The sequence below is a fragment of the Ambystoma mexicanum genome, chromosome 10, assembly GCF_040938575.1.
Source record: "Ambystoma mexicanum isolate Mex_15411 chromosome 10, UKY_AmexF1_1, whole genome shotgun sequence".
NCBI lineage: Eukaryota > Metazoa > Chordata > Amphibia > Caudata > Ambystomatidae > Ambystoma > Ambystoma mexicanum.
The window spans coordinates 235689375-235711020 of NC_090932.1; the positions used below are offsets into that span (position 1 = coordinate 235689375).

The following is a 21646-nucleotide window of genomic DNA, read 5'->3' on the forward strand; positions in this document are numbered from 1 at the left end:
GACCCGTGTCGGATTCGTCTGCGCCCCTCAAGGGTGAAGATTTCATCGAGCTACGCTTTTGGAGGACTCCAGAAGTTTCTCAGGCCCGGACATGGCCCAGGAGAAGGGAAGCTCGACGCCCGGAAAGCTGTTCAGGATCTGCCCTGGATGCCAGCTGCAGAACGTCTTTAAGGAGGACGAACACTCCTTTTGTCTCTACTGCTTACATGAGGACAAGACGCACGTGGAGAAGGACTGTGCGTTTTGCGGCAATATGTCGGAGCGGACCATGAAGGACCGCCATCAACGTCTCGCCAACTGGCTTGAAGGGAAGAGCCCGTCAGGCGAGAAGAAGAGGAAGAAATCCGAGCGGTCTTCTAAGACCTTTGAGGACGCCCCGGCGACGGGGGTCCAACACAAGGCCAAGCACCGCGAGTCCGCTGGCACCGGGAGCGCTGAACGGTCGGGCTCTACGGGCGCCAGGCAGGGCGCACCCTCCCCGGCACCTTCAGCCACGAGCCAACGCTCTGGGTCGGGTAAGAGGAAGGGCGAGCACCCGGCGAAGCTCCTGGCGAGGCCCCGGTTGAGCTCGAAGGCCCCATCGGAGGGGGAGCGAGGCAGTGTCCCCCCTCAAGGATAAGGCGGTGAGCGCACCTTAGGTGGTGAAGGCCTTAATCCATCCGGCCAAGCCCTCTATCGATACTGTCGCGGCGGCCCTGGCTCAGCCTGTGGAGGCTACACCAGTGGTGGCGACTTTGGGGCTCAGAGTCTCCCTGCCACCTCGGAGGGAGTCCTCTTTTGTGCCCATCGATAGGACCCCCGTGAAATCCCCGGCGGGGAAGAAAAAGGGGGGAGGCAGGGCGTCGTCGTAGATTCGGCCTCAGCCTCGGAGGAAGAGCCGATTGAGGTCTTAAGCCACGGCCTTGGCGTGGAAGAAGACCGGCCCGTCGGGATGGATCCCGACGCAGGTGCCGACGACATCGTCGAGGGTGCCGACGGGGCCCCTGATCGCCCTTCGGATTCCCCTCTGCCAGCGCCGCAAGACAACTCGGCGGCCATTTTGTTGGCTATACAGTCCTTATGTTCAGAGATAAGGACGAGACTACCGTTGCCGACGGAGGAACCTCTCCCGTCGGGGGATCCTGGACCGAGACCTTCTGGTGTTCCCCCGCCCAAGAAAAAAAGGATTCACCCTCCACCTCCTTTTCAGCCGTCGCGCCCCGTCCAGCCCTCCTCCCCGTCCACCCGAGGGGATGATACGGGGACTGACACGGCAGCGACGGGTACGGACGACGAGGTATACGACGAGGATCTACCGTCGTCACCTCCCACCAGGGCTTCTCCGCTCGACGAGATTGGATCGTTCCACTCCATGATCGCCAGGGCATCCGAGCTTTTCCAACTCTGCCCTGAGGAGAAGAAAAAGGAAGGATTCCTTTATCAACGGCGCGAGGCCAAGAGGAAGACGGTCCTCGCGGTGCCTCTTCTGGACGACATTTGGGATGAGGGCCTCGCCCTCCTCAAGAACCCTTCCACGACGCCAGCTAGAAGAGACCGGTATGAGAAGAAGTACCGGGTCCCAGACGCGGCCCCCCTGTGCCTCCGGGCGCAGCCTACCCCGGACTCCGTCGTCTCCGCGGCGGCCAGGAAGAAAGCGGGGGGGTGCGGGCTCCACATCGACTTCCCCACCGGACGGCGAGGGAAAGAAATTGGACGCTATGGGACACAGGGTCATCTCGTCTGCAGCGACGACGATTAAAGCGGCCAACGCCTTGGCTATCGTGGCCCGCTACGACAGGGAGCTATGGTACAAACTGGCTCCCCTGCTGGACTTCCTACCGGACGACAAGAGGGCGGATGCCCTGGAGATCCTACAGGAAGGTGAGGTGGCGTCGGACCACGCCATCACTATTGCGACGGACATCGCCGACACTGGGTTTCGCCAGTTGGGCAACGGCGTGTGCCTTAGGCGGCGTGGATGGCTCAAGGCTACGGACTTCCGTCAAGACGTACAGACCAGAGTCCTGGACATGCCGTTCGATGGGAACAACCTGTTTGGGGAAAACAGTGGACGATTCCCTTCAGGCCATTAAAGCGGACACTGAGACGGCCCGGGCCCTTGGGGTTCTGCAGCAACGACGGATGCCCTTTCGGAGCAGCGGAGGCAAGGGCGGTTTCTCCACCTACCGTCAAGCGGCCCGCTCGTCGTCTCAGGAGGCCTACAGAGGACGAGGCAAGTCTGGCGGACCCCGCCGTCGTCGCCAAGGAGGTCAAGGCGGCAAAGCCTCGTCGAAACAGGATTGAACCGGCCGTGGGGTCGGGCCCCCACCGAAGCACCCCGGTGGGAGGCCGGCTGGCGAACTTCGTCAGCGTGTGGGAGTCCATCTCCACCGACCGTTGGGTGCTGGACGCCTTAGCCCGGGGCCACGCGCTTGAGTTTCAAAGAAAGTGCCCGCGCGTCCCCCCCGTGGCCAGGAAAAGAGCTTCACGTCCCTCAGCTTCTCCTGGAGGTAAAGGCGATGCTCAGGAAGGGCGCCATCGAACTCGTCCCAAAGAGGCTTCGGGGCTCCGGAGTTTACTCGAGATACTTCCTCGTGAAGAAGAAGACGGGAGGATGGCGCCCCATCCTAGACCTGCGATGTCTGAACAAGTTCATCAAGGCGCAGAAGTTCCGGATGGTCACCCTCCAGCACGTCCTGGGGCAGCTGGAGGAAGGAGACTTCCTGTCGCCGTTGGATTTGGAGGATGCCTACTTCCATATTCCCATCCTAAAGGGGCACCGAAAATTCCTCAGGTTTGTGGTCCAAGGGCGTCACTACCAGTTCAAAGCCCTCCCCTTCGGACTACGGTCGGCTCCCAGGGTATTCACCAAGTGCCTTGCACCGGTGGCGGCGCAGCTGTGCCGCGAGGGGATCCACGTCTACCCCTACCTGGACGACTGGCTCATCCGAGCCAAGACGAGGGAGCTCGCCGTGGAGCACACGGCAAGGACCGTCCAACTTCTCGCGGACCTGGGATTCCCCGTGAACTACGCCAAGTCCCACCTGGTACCCGCGCAAAACGCACTGTTTCTGGGAGCGAAGCTCGACACAGTGTCCCTTCTGGCCTCCCCGTCGGAGGAAAGGACCAGGTCCATCCTGGGCAAGGTACAGCGGATGTTGGTTTCCGACGCGGCCAAGGTGAGGTCCATCAAGTCCCTCCTCGGAATGATGTCTTCTTGCATCTACCTCATTCCCATGTGCAGGCTCCGGATGCGCCCGTTGCAGGAGTTCCTGGACGCGCGCTGGATCCAAACGACGGGCGGCTTCGAGGAGAGGATCACACTCGACGAGAGTTTCCGCCGAGCGGTCCGGTGGTGGGGCAACCGCACGCATCTGACGGCGGGCATGGACTTCCAGACCCCAGACCACCAGGAGACAGTGACCACGGATGCCTCCCTGGAAGGGTGGGGAGCGCACACCGAAAATCTGCACGCGAGAGGCCTTTGGCTCCCGACGGAGAAGTCCCTCCATATCAACGTCCTGGAGCTCCGTGCAGTGTTCTGGGCCCTCAGGTCCTTCCTCCCGTCCCTGATATGATATGATATGGTATTTGTAACGCGCCTATACACAGGTGTTTCAAGGCGCGACGAGGCAGGGAGGGGAGGAACAAGGGGAGACAAAAACAAACGATCCTACTAGGCCAGGTGTCATTCAGATCGCGCAAGTGCAGTGGTGGGGGAGGGGGGAAAAGTGCAAGGGGAAGGGGAGGGGGGGAAGTGCAGTAAAGGTAAGTGGCGTAAGTAATAAATAAAAAAGGGCCAGCTAGTGGCAAGTGCAAGGTAAGTGCAGAGCAAGCGCTGGGGAAGGGGGGGGCTGTAGGGATACAGAGACAGTCCCGTAGTGCAGAGGGGTTCCAGGGGATCAGTGACTGGGACCAGGACCGAAGGCAGTTTAGAGTGGTCAAGTTGCAGGATCAGTGCAGTTTAGTGAAGAATTTAATTAGCTGTTCAGCAGGGGAGAGGGAGAGAGAAAGCAGAAGCAAAGAGGAAGGTTTTGAGGTGCTTCCGGAACCGGAGGTGGTTCTCAAGTTTCAGGGAGGCAGGAAGGCTGTTCCAGAGGGAGGCCCCTGCCGCGGAGAGAGATCTACCCCCAGCTCGTTGCTTCGAGAAGCGGCTGACCATGAGGGAGTTGGAGGCGGATGAGCGAAGGGCTCGGGGAGGAAGATATTTGGGAAGAGAGAGTTGAAGGTATTTAGGACCCAGGCCCCAGAAGGCCTTGTGGACAATGCAGAGGGCAAGGTGGTGAGGATCTTCACCGACGACACCACCACCATGTTTTACATCAGGAAACAGGGCGGAACCAGGTCTCCAGCGCTGTCCAAGGAGGCGCAGGACCTGTGGCATTGGGCCGTCGCCCAAAGGATGTTTCTGGTGCCGTTTCATCTGGCAGGGATAAAAAACACCATTGCCGACTCACTCAGCAGGGAGCTGCGCTCGTGCCACGAGTGGGAACTACGGCAGGATCTAGTGGATCGCCTCTTCCGACGGTGGGGCACACCCCAGATCGACCTGTTCGCGACGGCGACAAACTCCAAGTGCCGGAGGTTCACCAGCAGGTTTCCCCAGGCGAGGAGCATGGGCGATGCTTTCTCGTTCCCCTGGGAGAGCCTGTTCCTCTACGCGTTCCCTCCTTTGCCACTGCTAATCCGGCTCGTCAACCAGCTCAAGAGGTCACGGTGCAGGATGATCCTCGTCGCACCTGCGTGGCCGAGGCAGATATGGTTCCCGGACCTTCTGGACTTGTCAGCGTCCCCGCCAATCAAGCTGCCGGTGGACGCGGATCTACTCTCCAGGGAAGGAGGCGCCATCCTCCACCACGACCCGAAATCGCTGAACTTGCAGGCCTGGCTCCTGCAGCGCTAGAGTTTGGAGGATACGACATACCGGCCGACTGCAGAGAGGTTCTTGCAAAGGCCAGGGCGTCCTCGACTCTTAAATGCTACGGACACAAATGGAAGAGGTTCTCTGTCTGGTGCCACGCACAGAAGATTAACCCTCTACGGATTACGGCTCCCCAGGTACTGCCGTACCTGCTGACGCTGGCCAAAGCTGGACTGGCACACGCGTCCATCAAGATTCATCTTGCTGCGATCTCCCGATACACCAGAACCACGGGCCGGACGTCCTTGTGGTCTCATCGTCTGGTGAAAGAGTTCATGAAGGGACTGTTCAGATCGTTCCCGCCGGTGAAGGCTCCGGCCCCGGCGTGGGAGCTCAACGTGGTGCTGACCAAGCTCATGGGACCTCCGTTCGAGCCTCTGCACTCGGCTCGTTGAAGTTTCCGTCGTGGAAAACAGCGTTTCTTGTGGCCATCACCTCCGCACGACGGGTGGGAGAGATCCAGGCCCTTTCATGCAAGGCCCCGTACTTGACTTTTCACGACACAAGGGTAGTGCTCAGGACGCACCCCTCCTTCATGCCCAAGGTACCGTCGGACTTCCATCTCAACGAACCCTTGGTGTTGCCTGTGTTCTTCCCGTCGCCTTCGTCGCCGGCTGAGAGGACTTTGCACTCGCTGGATGTGGCTAGAGCGCTGAAGTTCTACGTGGACCGCACAAAGTGTTTTCGGAAGACATCACAACTCTTTGTGAACTTTGGACCTGTCAATCAGGGGAAGGCTCTCTCGAAGGCTTCCATTTCCAGATGGCTCTCCGGCTGTATCATGTACTGTCATCGGTTAGCAAACCGACCGCTGCCTGGCCGTCCGAGAGCCCATTCCACCAGAGCGATCGCAGCTACCACGGCGTTCCTTTCTGGTGTGCCCCTGCTGGACATATGCAGGGCTGCTACGTGGAGGTCGACGCACACCTTCACGAAATTCTACTGCGTCGATCGGGATTCCAGGGAGGAGTCCAGGGTCGGCCAAGCAGTGCTGCCAACCTGTTCGCCTGAGGTGAGCCTGGTGAGGAGGTAAGATGCTTAATGTTGAGTTTGATGTACTGCTTAATGTTGAGCCTTTGCCACCTCCCGTGGTTGTGCATGTGTGTACTGCTATGTATTCTTTACTCATGAGCATATGAATCCATGCCAGACCCCATGCTGGAGAAGGAACAAGTTACTTACCTGTAACTGTTGTTCTCCAGCATGGGTCTGGCATGGATTCACATGCGAACCCTCCCGCCTACCCCTCTGCGGCTCTTCACTTGGTCATACTGCCACTTCACGTGCTTCCATATCTGAAGATGGCTGCCAGGGGTGGTGCTTAGGTAGAGGGCAATCATTGGCTGTGGTCAGTATGACGCAGAGACCAGTGATTGGTTATTACTACGAAAGACAGATCAGAAACGAAACTGATACTGGTTTTTTTCTTTACCGAGGATTCCCAGCCTGACGACGGGGAATATTCATGAGCATGTGAATCCATGCCAGACCCATGCTGGAGAACAACAGTTACAGGTAAGTAACTTGTTCCTTTCATTTAATTGAGTATAATCTACTGCAAATACTTAAGTGCAACACTCTTTCAACCTTGATTTCCTTCTGAAAGGGATTGAGTAAAACATTTTCTTTAAGGTTCTAAGTGCTTGGGTATGTGGGGATGAAGAGAGAAGACTCTTGTAAAAGCTATCAGTGCAGAACAAATTGCCTTATCTGTATTAAAAGTAACTTTATAGATTGATGAAGTTACATTTTATTCCCCACAAAGAAGCTTCTCGTGCATTGTTTCTTCTATAAATGTACATGAAATACATCTTTTCATCAGTGGTGTAGCCAAGGAGTTCTTGTTTTTAAGACTAGTGTACAGGCCCATGTACACAGTCATAGTGCAGGTTTTCATTAAAACAGAAGGACCACAGTAGGATCCTAAGCCTACAGCTCCCTCTAGTGGTGACACCAGGCAAATCTATGTGAATTGGACCACTGTATTTCCTAAGGCACCAGTTCCCTCTAGCAGAGCCTTCTGTGCGTTCGGACAGCCTCTACAGCGCATGACAGCATAGGATAAACCTACATCTGGCCTTTTTATATTATTGATAAGATCTCAGTCCTCCGTGTTAGAATGCTTTGTCTAACCTGTCCCTGTTGTCAGAGACCCATCATGTTGTGGAACTATACAACTCCTGTTTTCACTGGCATTGATACCTCAAGAGAATGGGCTTGATGGCCTATGTGAGTGGTTCGCAGAGTCCATCATTTTGTTTTCTTTCCAAGTGTTTTTAGTGCCATTTAGAGTCCACAACAGTAAAATAAAGCAATACAAGCCAATCCCCAATCTCCCTTCCTCCCAAAACGAATGAAAGCAAACGTACATTTTGTTGTAACACTTCATTATATGTGAAGTGTTTATATACTGTAATGCTTAAGAAATATTTTTTTTGCTGCTTTCCTCCCATCGACTTCAATGGTACACCATTTATCTTTGCTTTGTTTTGAAGCTGTCCTGACTTCTGCTTTACTTCCATTGCCCTTTGTTTATTATTATGGGGAAACTGTTCATTCCCTAAGATGATCAGTACTGCAAAACTGCCCCTCTTTGTGAATTCCTTGTATTGTTACAATTGCACAAATCACCTTACAGTGAAGTGCGGTTCGGACACTTTGAACTGTTTTAACGTTTGTTGTATTAGCTTTTTAGTTGTTTTTACAATGTTCCTACGACGAACTGGTGGCAGTAGTTATTTTCTCTATTGTGTTTTGGTAATTTTACTTGTGCACTTTTTCATTTACCGCAAATGGCTTCTCAGATCAGGAAACGTTATGTTATGGAATGCCCTTTCCCAGGGACAGCTGCTGAGTCTAGATGTGGAGGTGGGCTTACATCATCCAAGTACAAATTTTGCGCTTGAATGCCTGTTGCTGGGCAGATGTTGTGGCCAGTGGCTATCTGTGATTGCGTAGGCATGCCAGTTTCAATGGTGCAGATATTTTCCATTGGTGGGCTTGGTTATTCTGCCAGCCCATATCTTGGATAAAAAGAGGGCTCCTCCAGCCATTTGACAGATCATAGTTGGAGCCAAATCTTCTATGAAGAAGAGCAGCCAGTTGATGACGACCCCTGCAGCTGACCAGCACCAACATCAGTGAAGTCCTGGTGAAGCCCTGCTCCTCTGCCTGATCTCAATAAGACTCGTGAGCTTCGACTACTGGACAGGTGGGAACAACCAGTCATGGCCCTGCCTGAGGAACTGTTCTTTTTGAGCCTTCGGAAGTGTCCCTGCACCAACTGTCGGGACTGATCAGCTCTGAACTGGGCTACCTTAATGTGGCCGTTCCGAATGCATCCTTGGAACTTGGAGGATCTTCCACTTTTTTAACAAGACACCTGCACCAGCATTTTCTGTCTTCTTGCAACAACGGTTCCTGTGTTGGGCATGCTCCTTTGTTCGTCCATTGAAGATCTCTGGTCGGCGCCTTATTGTGTTGACTCATGTTGCAATATGTCTGCTTTCCATCCTAGAGGTGTCTTGTGGACATCTGCATTGTAGAATTCTTCTTTTCTTTGCCTGGGTGTTGTGCTGGAAGCTGTCTGGAACCGATTCCTAAATGCCATGACAGACAAACTAAATCCTGCACCGAAAAGTGGCCTCTGCACCCGCGACCCCTCTGTCTTTCTCGACCGGACCAAGCACAGGAGGTGGTGTACCCAAAGGATTCTGGAACATCAGCAGTGGTCTATGAAGAAATCTTAGTGAGGGGGTTTGTAGGTGGGTATAAGTTAACATACCCATTTCCCCCGCCCCCATCTTCCATAGGTTACATGGGTGTAAAGTTCTGCCCCTAAATCGCTCTTTCATGACTTTGGTTAGTGGAGGTCTGGTCAAGGATCCCTTATTAGACCTATTCTAGTGTCTGGGATGGAGTGAATTTACGTACCTGAACTTTATCTAACTTTTTGTCTCTTATCTATTCTAACTACTGGCATCATTAAACTCTTCGTTTGAAGTATATACTTGGCAAACAGTGACAGGGCCCCAAACCATCCTAGGGTTGGACTTTATAAGACCTAGGTAAGCTGTTCTATGATCATCCTGAAGTATCTTTTCCAATTCTCCAGCATGGGGTCTGGCATGGATTCACATGCTTATGAATATTCCCCGTCGTCAGGCTGGGAATCATCGGTAAAGAAAAAATCAGTTTCAGTTTTGTTTCTGAACTGTCTTTCTCCTAATAACCAATCACTGGTCTCTGGGTCATACTGCCCCCAGCCAATGACTGCCCTCTACCTAAGCCCCTCCTCTGGCAGCCAGGTAGTTGGGGCTAGTTGGGGAGAGGCTTGGCAGGCCTGGCATAGGCACACAAAAGACCCATAGCAGATACCTTTCTTTTAATTCCTTCCTAGTGTTTGTAGTAACTTCCTGTTTGGCAACAGGAAGTGGAAACCAGGAAGTGCATGACAATTCATGAGCTCTCTAGTGTTCGGGTGTGGCTGGCTATATAATCCACACCCAAGATTCTTCCAGTGCTTCGTGTTGCTTAGTGTGAGCTTCTTCAGCAACACACTCGCCGTGCTCCGGATCAGCCAGCTTCTGCTTACCTGCTCTGGATCATTCTGCTTCTGCTTACCTGCTCTGGATGAACCTCACTGCTTTCTCCACGCCGCAGCTTTCTCCGGTCAAGAGGGGACTTCTACACCGGCACCTGTAAGCACAAAGAAGAACTGCGTTAGTGCGCACACTTCAGTAACGCTGCGCCTACTCACCAAATCTTCCTGCGATGCTGGAATCCAGGTCTGTAGTCTGAGCGCTCAGTCCTGCAAAAGAAAGAAGAGACATTCATTGTGCTCGCTCCAATAACGCAGAGACTTTATTCACTGCGCTCTCTCTAATAACACAGTGCATACTTACCAAAGCCTCCGTGCATACTTACCAGACCACCAAGTCTCCAGTAGCGCTGAACCCAGACTCGAGGCACTATACCACATAATCCACTCCTGCAAGGGAAAGGAGAGACATTACCAGGCGCACTCGAATCTAAGACGCTGCGCATACCTACCAGCGGCTGACTTCTACACGCAGCGCTAGTCACCCAAAAGATACCGTGGCATATAAAGACAATACGGACAATTTTGGATACTCGACATCCTCCGCGCAACGTTCAGTTGTGGAAAGGACTTTCTAGCCAGTGAAGAAACTGGCGCATTGAACACTCTGCCTCGCTGTGAAGGCATATAACAGCGTGTGGCATCAGAACTCAGCCAACAGACATTGGCATCATTCCTGTGAGTGAATCGTGCCCCTGCGAATACAGGATGGAGTGCACACCCTACTAAAAATCAAGGTACCCTCTGGGTGAAACCGGGGAAGTGAGAACTCGGGGTCAAGGGAGGCTCATCCATCGCTCCTGCAGAGAAACAGGTGAGTGTTGCACACAGTGACAGGTACATGATTTTCCCTACCTCTACCCCTACCACAGCCACTGCTGGAGGGAGTCATGGACACTCACATGGGGGTGGAGGTAAAGTTCTGGAGATAGGGGTGATAAAAAACATGCAAAAAAAGGGGGGTCTGGGAATCTCTCTACCCGCACGAACACAGCCCAATGACTTGTTCTTGGGTGAATAACCCCTGGGAGAGACTCTACCAAGTCTTTAGCTCACTGTCCTTTTCACAGAGAAGAAATTTCCCCGCATATCAGCCTTTGTCCTGCCCAGGGGCAGTCCAGCGCCGAAATGCTAGGCAATTCTCCTCTGAACAAGAGTACCACCAGTAACCCCATACACGTGTTTCAGCCTTGTTGGGCATCATCAGTGAGGTGAAACTGTTGCCTCTCTAAGAACAGTGAGCAAGGGGTCCACGTCTGGATTGCCCTGTTAACTTAGGGTGAAACCCAAAGTTAATGTATGCAAAAGGACAGTGAGCTAAAGACTTGGTAGAGTCTCTCCCAGGGGTTATTCACCCAAGAACAGGTCATTGGGCTGTGTTCGTGCTGGTAGAGAGATTCCCAGAGCCCCCTTTGTTTGCATACATTAACTTTGGGTTAATGTAGTAGTCCTTCAACGGCTGTTCCAGTAAGGTTCGTGCTGGTAGAGAGATTCCCAGAGCCCCCTTTGTTTGCATACATTAACTTTGGGTTAATGAAGTAGTCCTTCAACGGCTGTTCCAGTAAGGTAAGCCCGCAGCTTCCGGGGCTCTTGGTAATTATGTATGTATACTTCTGGCATTTGCATAGAACGCCCAGGTTTTTCCAAGTCTTTGTTTGCCTTGGTTTTCTTCTCCAGTCATGCATTCTGCTATAAAATTTACATCATGTGAATCTGAAAGATCCAATGCTGGAGAGGTTTCTTACCTGTAATTCAATTTCTCCAGCGTTGGTATCTTTGATAGATTCACATGCATCCTCCAGCTTTCCCCTCCAGGCAAACATGCTCTTCAGGGGTTTATCCGCCATCTTGAGTGGTTAAAATCTGAGGGGAAGCTGCTGGGGCGGAGCTACATACTTGGTGTCCTATTGGTAGGCACCAACAGCACTCACGTTGTCGTTGATGGGACACTCAAGGTGTCGACGGTTTTTCCATTGAAAAAGTACTAAATTAAAGTAACCAGGGATTCCTAGCTTGTTGACTAGGAATATTCACAGCATGTGAATCTATGAAAGATACCAACGCTGGAGAAATGGAGTTACAGGTAAGAAACCACTCCCTTCTAATGACTACTCAATGGCCAGCTTGCTTTGATACTCTGAACTGATAAGCCTTCGCATAGCAGGCCCCTCTAACCTACCGGAATGCCATGACCTTCTTCAAGAGCGGTATGGCAAACTTATCAATCTATGCCCTCAATTGCTGAGCTTGCTTTGCAGCTTGCACTGGAGCATCTGGGATTTTCATCAGAAAATATGTCAATCATTCAGGCTACCAGAAAACAGTCTACCCGTTTGCAATATAAAAGTAAATGGGTTGGATTCTGCCACTGGTCCCGTGATGAATCACATTAGCCCTCTTTCTTGTACTCTGACTGATATCGTAACCTTCAGTTTACATCTGGCTGGAATTTTGGTAGACTCATTTTGCATGTATTTCACAATGTTTGGAGCTTACTGTAATGTAGGAGGAGAAACTTTTTCTTAGTCAAACCCTGTTGTCCGAAAGGCTCTTAGAAGTTCTTTAAGATTTTACCTTCCTGTTAAGAAATCACACCATGTTTTGGACTTGAACAATGTTTTCTGAGTGTTTGCTCATAAGTCTTTTGAGCCAATGGTCTTGACCGATTTGAAGGTACTTTCCTGGAAAGTTTGTTTTGTTGGCCATTGCATCAGTGAGAAGGGTCGACGAGAGACATCCTTTCTCAGCCTTCAAACCCTACACCTTTTTTTAACAAGTACAAGTTATCCGAAGAACCCCCTAGGCCTTTTTGCAGATGGTGGTTTTATGTTAATGAGAAAGTTGTCCTAACTTTTTTTCCTGACTTTCTGTCTCTGGCGGACACTGTGCTTCACTGCCTAGATATCAGGAGGGCCCTCAAATAAATTCTATCTCTACAGAACCAAGCTGATCAGGATATCTAATGCCCTTTGTTACAATTGGGGACCAGAATCCTGGTACCCAGGCATCTAAGGCAACCATTGCTAGATGGTTCAATTCTGCCACTTATCATTGTTACGACCTTATGAAGCTCCCACCTCCAAAGGATTTTCATCCTCAAGCTGTGAGGGCCGAGGCTGCATGGGATGTTTACAGCAAGTCTGAGACTCCGCAGGCAGCGTTTGCAGGTATTACTGTCTAGACATCAGCTCCATGGCTGAAGCCAGGTTTTATCAGTCCATTTTTTAAAACCCTTTTTTCTAGTTACTAGATGGTCTTTTTCCTCGAGTTTCTTATTCTACGAAACCTCCCATTAGTGTGGAGGTAAGGGGACAAAATGTCGGAGTAAGATTTACTCAATGCAGTGACTGCCATGCTCCCAGTGCATCCCTTTCCTCCATATGACCCATCATCCGTTCCCTGCAAATTGGTTGGTGACTAGTATCCAGAGAGCGGACTAAGGAAAGACTGGCAAACTGTTTGGGTGGAGTCAGAGCAGGTGGGAATACCCTTGCATGCTATAAATTTAAAGCAAAAGTTATTTTGTTGGGCAAAAAGGCTCCAGTCCTCATCCATGTGGGGCGTCCGTATGGAGGAAAGCCGACTGTGGACTAGGAGTACAGTAGTCACTACGGTGAGTAACCGTTTCTTAGCCATTGACATAACCAGGGAATTGGATGATACGCCAACATCAACAGTATTGAGGGACCCCCACCACTCCACTGACGAGCACTAGTTCTATAAGGTGGTCTGAGGGGGTGGTGTTGGTAGTATCCCAGACTCAGAGGTAATTTGATAAGCAGGTCTAAGAATTTCAACATAACGGAAAAATGACCTTTTTTATTTTTCTATTATGTACATGTGATGATCATGATTTGTATACATTAATAGGTATAAATACAAATAGAATAACCCTTTGTATACTACAATGCCAAGAGTTGTCAGTGTTCCATCCAGTTGCTTTTTATCCTTCAAGTATCTTGTGAATTTCATACCACATTTTAACTGAAGCTATAAGCGATATGCCATTACCTCTCACAATGCTAGACCATTTACAAATGATAAAGCCACTATAACTATATTCCACATTGAATTTAATCATGCAATAATTTTTAAGATAGTCCAAGACAATACATTTTATTAATAAATACTTTCTTGTTTCCAGGGTGCTTTGTCTTAAACATTCTGCATAGCGGCTCCTTTTTTGGAATGAAGGTCCTTGCCCCCAGAACCTCTAAACTGTGTAGGATAATACATTTCAAACTTCTTATTTCCATACATATATAACAGTTTCTCTTTTACATCCAAAATTGCATATATCTTCCTTGGTTCAGTATGTCTAATTTTTTCAATGTTCGCTTTAAGTTGTCCGCATATCTGCATTCCATGCACTCATATATTGTTGGGGGTCTTCTTTGTACTCTGCCTTTTGACTTGCAAACAATCTTCTTGTTTCCGTCTCTGCAGTTTTACAATGTTCACACAGTGTTTGGCCTGGTTGCTAAAACGCCCCGGGTACCCACTTTGCTTGGGCTGACTCACCGGTTCTGTGTGGCGTCTTTGGTCTTGTTCGTACTTATGTGGCGTAGCTTTGCTGCCTGCTTTTCACTCTGGACTGCTTAATCTCTCCTGTGTCACTCGTAGCTTTGCTGTTGCACCCCTGCTTTGAGTCAGGTTCTGGTGAGGGTAACATTACTTCCTCCTGCTGCCGAACACCCAGGAATCCTCCTGTGGTCCTGGTGTCTCTGCGGCACGTCCTGCTCATGCAACGTTACTTGCCCTCTCTGCTGGCGAGCCCCTTGGCTCTGCCACATTAGCTCATGCCTCAAGCCTTCACACGCATCCGAGGGAGAGAAAAGTCTTCTCCTGAACAGCTGCTCTCAATTGTTTGTTTAGAGCAGAGTTTTTGGAGAAGAATACGGCCGCACTCCGAGCAATTTTACACGTTAGTATTTTCGACTGCTTTCACTAGAATTCTGCTTACTGGCCCTTTAACAAATGCCAAGACTTTAAACATAAGGCAGCGCGCAGTGAGTTGCGTGGAGTGTCAGCAGAGTGTTCGCTGTGCGGGTCAGCCAGCTGTCTTTTTTCACTCCCCTTCTGTGGTTCTACTAAATGGGTAAAACAATAAGGTAATCTTTTACTATAACAGCTAAAATACAGACATTGAGTTATATCAACGTCAGCTTGACTACCCTGCTGATTGCTCCTAAACTGCACACCCCTGGCTTTTTCGTGTTGGGTAGAATTCTCATTTATTGCTAATTTCCCTTACCTAGTGAGTCCCTCAACAGTTTTGCTGGATTTCTGGGGTTTATTTTTTTCCACCTGGTAAGAGTGCGAGTCTTTTTTTCCATTCTTATAGTGTATTTTTTGTGTGTTGTACTTTTTGTGCCCATGGGCTATGGAGTGTCACCAACTCCCTAGGCATTATCTTTTTACTTGTGTGTTACACAGCACCTTTAGTGCAGTGACACAGGGATGTGTTTTAGACTTTTCCATTTCTGGGGATGACTACTGTCCCCCAGAGACATCTAAAGTCACCATTGGCTTTACCAGTCCTTTTTAAAATACAGATCCAGTACAACCCATTTTACAACGGAGTACTGGAGGGGAATATCTTTTCCCCTGTCCTTCTGTAACTCGAGGTGCACTTTGTGTCTTCCTTCCCGATTCGACATGGCTGGTGGCAGTGGTAAGTATCATTTCTCCAGCATGGGGTCTGGCATGGATTCACATGCTCATGAACATTCCCTGTCGTCAGGCCGGGAATCCTCGGTATAGAAAAAATCAGTATCAGTTTCGTTTCTGATCTGTCTTTCTCAGTAGTAACCAATCACTGGTCTCTGGGTCATACTGCCCCCAGCCAATGACTGCCCTCTCCCTAAACCCCTCCCCTGGCAGCCATCCTCAGATTTTTACCGCACGTTCAAGTGTTGGGAGTCCTCGTGCTTAGCTCTCGAGCTTTTGCTGCATTTTCGCGCTTTTTTCATGAGATTTTCTCATTTTTTCGGTTAAAAGAGATTCAAGCTCCACCGTTTCTACTTCCGATCAACGGGGATCCGTTTCAGAGTTTTCTACGCCCCTCAAGGGTGAAGATTTCGTCGAGTTACGCTTTTGGAGGATTCCAGAATTTCCGAGGCCTACCCCGGACATGGCCCAGGAGAAAGGGAGCTCGACGCCCAGGAAGCTATTCAGGACCTGCCCTGGATGCCAGCTTCAGAACGTTTTCAAGGAGGACGAGCATTCGTTATGCCTCTGTCTCCATGAGGACAAGACGCACAAGGAAAAGGACTGCGCGTTTTGTGGAAACATGTCGGAGCGGACCATGAAGGATCGCCACCTCCGTCTCGCCAACTGGCTGGAAGGTAAGAGCCCGCCAGGCGAGAAGAAGAAGTCCGAGCGGTCTTCTAAATCCTGTGAGGGTGCTCTGGCGACGGGGGCCCAACAAAAGGCTAAGCACCGCGAGTCCGCGGGCACCGGGAGCGCCGAATGGTCGGGCTCCTTGGCTGCCAGGCAGGGCGCACCCTCCCCGGCACCATCGACCACGAGCCAACGCTCTGGCTCGGGTAAGAGGAAGTCCGAGAACCCGGCGAAGCTTCTGGAGAGGCCCCGGTCGATCTCGAAGACTCCGGCAGAGGGGGAGTGAGGCTCGGACCCTCCCCCGAAGGTGAAGGCCCCGGGCGTACAGAAGGTGACGTTGGCCATGATTCACCCTGCTAGGACCTCGGTTGAGGATGTCGCCGCGGCCCTGGCTCAGCCTGTGGAGGCTACACCAGTGGAGGCGCCCTAAGGTACCAGAGTCCCCTGCCACCGCGGAGGGAGTCGTCTTTCAGGCCCATCGAGAAGACCCCCACGAAGTCCTCGTTGGAAAAAGGGGGGCAGGGGGTGGTGGCCGTCGTGGAGCTCATCCAAGTCGTGGAGGAGACACAGCCCATCGGGAGGGAACCCGACGAGGGCGACGGTGACGCGGCTCCTCAAGAGCCCTCGCGCCCGTCGTTTCCGGCGCCGCAGGACACCTCGGCGGCCATTTTGTCAGCCATCCAGTCCTTATGCTTGGAGATAAGGACTAGGTTGCCCCTTCCCCCGACGGAGGAGCCTGAGCCAGACCCGATGGAGGATCCGGAGCCAGGACCTTCGGGGAGCCCACCACCTAAGAGGAGGACGACGCATCCCAGGCCTCCTCTCCCGCTTCTGCGGCCTTCTCTGCCTTCCCCCCAATCCACTACCCACGGGGATGATACAGGCATGGACACGACTACGACGGGTACGGATGACGACAGAGGCGACGACGGAACGTGTCCCCCGTCGCCCCCTGCCCGGGCGTCCCCGCCCAACGAGATTGGATCCTTCCATGCAATGATCTCCAGGGCATCCGAGCTCTTCCAGCTCTGCCCCGAGGAAAAGAAGGAGGGGTTCCTTTACCAGCGGCGCAAGGCTAAAAGGAAGACAGTCCTCGCCGTACCGCTTCTTGATGACATCTGGGATGAGGGACTCGCCCTCCTCAAGAACCCTGCCACGGCTCCTGCGAAGAGGGACCGGTACGAGAAGAAGTACCGGGTCCCCGACGCTGCCCCCTTGTGCCTTAGAGCGCAACCTACCCCGGACTCGGTCGTCTCGGCGGCGGCCAAGAAGAAAGCGGGGGGCATCGGCCTCGACTTCAACCTCCCCTCCGGACGGCGAGGGTAGGAAACTGGATGTGATGGGACGACGGGTCATCTCATCTGCAGCGACGACCATCAAGGCGGCCAACGGCCTGGCCATCATAGCCCGCTATGACAGGGAGTTGTGGTTTAAGATCGCCACTCTGTTGGACTTACTTCCGGATGCCAAGAGGGCTGAGGCCCTGGAAATCTTGCAGGAAGGTGAGATTGCCTCGGACCACGCCATTACGGTGGCTACAGACATCGCTGACACCGTTTTCTGTCAGTTGGGCAACTGCTTTTGCCTACGACGAATAGGATGGCTCAGGGCGACGGATTTCCGCCAGGACGTTCAGACCAAGGTTTTGGACATGCCCTTCGATGGGAACAACCTTTTTGGCAAGGCGGTTGATTAATCCCTTCAGGCGATCAAGACGGACACGGAGACGGCCCGTGCACTGGGGGTGCTCCAACAGCGACGGCCGTCCTTTCGGAGCTCCGGAGGCAGACATGGTGCCTCCAAGGGAGCCGGCAGCAGCTCCTCCACTTACCGTCAAGCGGCAAGGTCTTCGTCGCAGGAGGCCAACAGGGGACGGGGCAAGTCGGGTGGATCCCGCCGTCGTCGCCAAGGTGGTCAAGGAGGCAAAGCGGCCTCCAAGCAAGATTGAACCGTCCGTCGGGTCGGGCCCCCGCCGAAGCACCCCGGTGGGAGGCCGGCTGACTAAGTTCGTCTGCGTGTGGGAGTCCATCTCCACCGACCGTTGGGTGCTGGACGCCCTGGCCCTGGGGCATGCCCTTGAGTTCCAGAAGAGGTGCCCCCGCATTCCTCCCGTGGCCAGGAAGGAAAATCACGTCCCTCAACTGCTGTTGGAAGTACGGGCGATGCTCAGGAAAGGTGCCATCGAGCTCGTCCCGAAGAGGCTTTGGGGCTCCGGTGTTTTCTCAAGATACTTCCTCGTGAGGAAGAAGACAGGAGGATGGCGTCCCATCCTGGACCTGCGACGACTAAACAAATACATCAAGGCACAGGAGTTCCGGATGGTCACCCTCCAGCACGTGCTGGGACAGCTGGAGGAGGGCGATTTCCTGTCGTCGTTGGATTTCGAGGATGCTTACTTCCACATCCCTATTCTAAAGAGGCACCAAAAGTTCCTCAGGTTCGTGGTCAAAGGGCGGCACTACCAGTTCAAGGCCCTCCCGTTCGGATTAAAATCGGCGCCCAGGGTGTTCACCAAGTGCCTAGCACCGGTGGCGGCGCGGCTGCGCCTGCAGGGGTTCCACGTCTACCCCTACCTGGACGACTGGCTCATACGGGCAAGGACAAGGGAGCTCGCCGTGGAACACACTGCGAAGTCCGTCCAGCTGCTCACGGACCTGGGGTTCTCCATCAACTTTCCAAAATCCCACCTGGTCCCGTCGCAAGTCGCCCTGTTTCTGGGAGCACAGCTCGACACAGTGGCGCGGCGGGCCTCACCGTCGGAGGAAAGGATAAGGACCATCCTAGGAAAGGTGCAACGTCTACTGGCCACGGACGTGGCCAAAGTGAGGTCTATCAAGTCCCTCCTCGGAATGATGTCCTCCTGCATTTATCTGGTGCCCCATTGCAGACTTCGGATGCGGCCCTTGCAAGAATTCCTCGACGCCCACTGGATCCAGACGACGGGCAGCTTCGAGGACACGATCTCGCTCGACGAAACGTTCCGTCAGGCGATACGATGGTGGGGTGTCCGTGCTCATCTGACAGCGGGAACAGGCTTCCTAGCCCTGACCCACCAGGTGACGGTGACGACGGATGCCTCCCTGGAAGGTTGGGAAGCGCACACCGGGGGCCTCCACACGAGAGGCCTTTGGTGCTCGGAGGAGAAGACTCTCCACATCAACATCTTGGAGCTTCGCGCAGTATTCTGGGCCCTCAGGTCCTTCCTTCTGTCCCTCAAGGGCAAGGTGATCTTCACCGACAACACCACCACAATGTTTTACATTCGGAAGCTGGGCGGAACCAGATCCCCTGCCCTGTCCAAGGAAGCCCAGGATCTGTGGCATTGGGCCATCGCACAAGGATGTTTCTGGTACACTCATCTGGCAGGGATAAAAAACACCATCGCCGACTCACTCAGCAGGGAGCTGCGCTCGTGCCACGAGTGGGAACTGCGCCAGGATCAAGTGGACCGACTCTTCCGACGATGGGGCGAACCCCAGATCGATCTCTTCGCGACGGCGGCGATCTCCAAGTGCCGGAGGTTCGCCAGCAGGTTTACCCAACCGAGGAGCATGGGCGATGCTTTCTCGTTCCCCTGGGACGGCCTGTTCCTTTATGCATTCCCGCCGTTGCAGTTGCTACTCCGGCTCGTCAACCAGCTCAAGAGGGTCCCGGTGCAGGATGATCCTCGTCGCAACGGCGTGGCCGAGGCAGATCTGGTTCCTGGACCTTCTAGACTTGTCAGCGTCCACACCAGTCAAGCTACCGACGGACGCGGATCTTCTCTCCAGAGAAGGAGGCGCCATTCTTCATCACGAACCAGAGTCGCTGAACTTGCAGGCCTGGCTCCTGCAGCACTAGAGTTTGGAGGATACAACATCCCAGCCAACTGCAGAGAGGTTCTTGCAAAGGCCAGGGCATCCTCAACTCTCAAGTGCTACGGACACAAATGGAAGAGGTTCTCTGTCTGGTGCCGAGCACAGAAGATTAACCCTCTGCGGATTACGGCCCCTCAAGTATTGCCGTACCTACTGTCTTTGGCCAAGGCTGGCCTATCTCACGCCTCCATCAAGGTACATCTGGCTGCCGTCTCACGTTACACCAGAACTACAGGACGGGCGTCCTTGTGGTCTCATCGTCTGGTGAAGGAATTTATGAAAGGACTGTTCAGATCATTCCCGCCGGTGAAGGCCCCTGACCCGGCGTGGGAGCTCAACGTGGTACTAACTAGGCTCATGGGGGCCCCATTCGAGCCTATGCATTCAGTGCTGTTGAATTTTTTTTCGTGGAAGACAGCATTCCTCGTGGCCATCACCTCTGCACGACGAGTGGGAGAGATCCAGGCCCTGTCTTGCAAGCCTCCATATTTGACTTTTCACGACACGAGGGTGGTGCTGAGGACGCACCCCTCCTTCATGCCCAAAGTGCCGTCGGACTTCCACCTCAACGAGCCCTTGGTGTTGCCAGTTTTCTTCCCGTCGCCTTCGTCGCTGGCTGAGAGGACTCTGCACTCGCTAGATGTGGCTAGAGCGCTGAAGTTCTACGTGGACCGCACGAAGAGTTTCCGGAAGACATCACAGCTGTTTGTGAACTTTGGACCTGTGAATCAAGGGATGGCTCTCTCGAAGACTTCCATTTCCAGATGGCTCTCCGGCTGCATCATACACTGTCACCGGTTGGCAAACCGACCGCTGCCCGGCCGTCAGAGCCCATTCGACCAGAGCAATCGCTGCTACTACGACGTTCCTGTCTGGTGTGCCCCTGCTCGACATCTGCAGGGCTGCTACGTGGAGGTCGACGCACACCTTCACGAGATTCTACTGCGTCGACCGGGATTCCAGGGAGGATTCCAGAGTCGGCCAGGCAGTGCTGCGCAACCTGTTCGCCTAAGGGGAGCCTGATGAGGAGGTAAGAGTTGCTTAATGTTGAGTTGTTGTATTGCTTGATATTGAGCCTTTTGCCACATCCCGTGGTTGTGCATGTGTATACTGCTATGTATTCTTATATTCATGAGCATGTGAATCCGTGCCAGACCCCATGCTGGAGAAGGAACAAGTTACTTACCTGTAACTGTTGTTCTCCAGCTTGGGTCTGGCATGGATTCACATGCGAACCCTCCCGCCTACCCCTCTGCGGCTCTTCACTTGGTCATACTGCCACTTCACGTGCTACCAAATCTGAGGATGGCTGCCAGGGGCGTGGCTTAGGGAGAGGGCAGTCATTGGCTGGGGGCAGTATGACCCAGAGACCAGTGATTGGTTACTACTGAGAAAGACAGATCAGAAACGAAACTGATACTGATTTTTTTCTATACCGAGGATTCCCGGCCTGATGACGGGGAATATTCATGAGCATGTGAATCCATGAAAGATACCAACACTGGAGAAATGGTGTTACAGGTAAGAAACTACTCCCTTTTATGCGGATTCCTGTATTAATGTTCTGGCTGTGGTGACAGGCACAAACATAAAACCCGCTACCCCATATCGTTATTATCGTGGGTCCTAGTGTGGTTTTTCGCCATTTCGTGTTGGAAAGGTCCTTCTTGTTTGCTTTTCGTGCCAAACCAGGTTTGGTTTCCTTGTTCGCCGTCCTTTGGCGGGATTCTGCACATAAGCCCTCCTTTTGGCATCTGGGTGTCTAGCTGGGCTGAATGTGAGGCAGGGGTTTAGTAACTCCTGCACAGGGTCTCCTTGGAGACCCAAGTCACACTCTGTGTCGATTGGCTGAGGTGGTTTTCCGGGCCAGACAACCCCACTGCTGTGCGATTGACAGCCAGGCTGTGTGAATGGGGGATTTTGGCATAAAAGGCAGGACTCTTGGGC

The 21646-nt window shown here is 52.8% G+C and overlaps 1 protein-coding gene across 1 annotated transcript in view; it reads left to right on the forward strand.

Annotated features, from left to right (window-relative positions):
- PIWIL2 (piwi like RNA-mediated gene silencing 2) overlaps positions 1 to 21646 on the forward strand; it is a 2524398-nt gene that overhangs the window by 1190237 nt on the left and 1312515 nt on the right. The gene's annotated exons all lie outside the window — the stretch shown is intronic.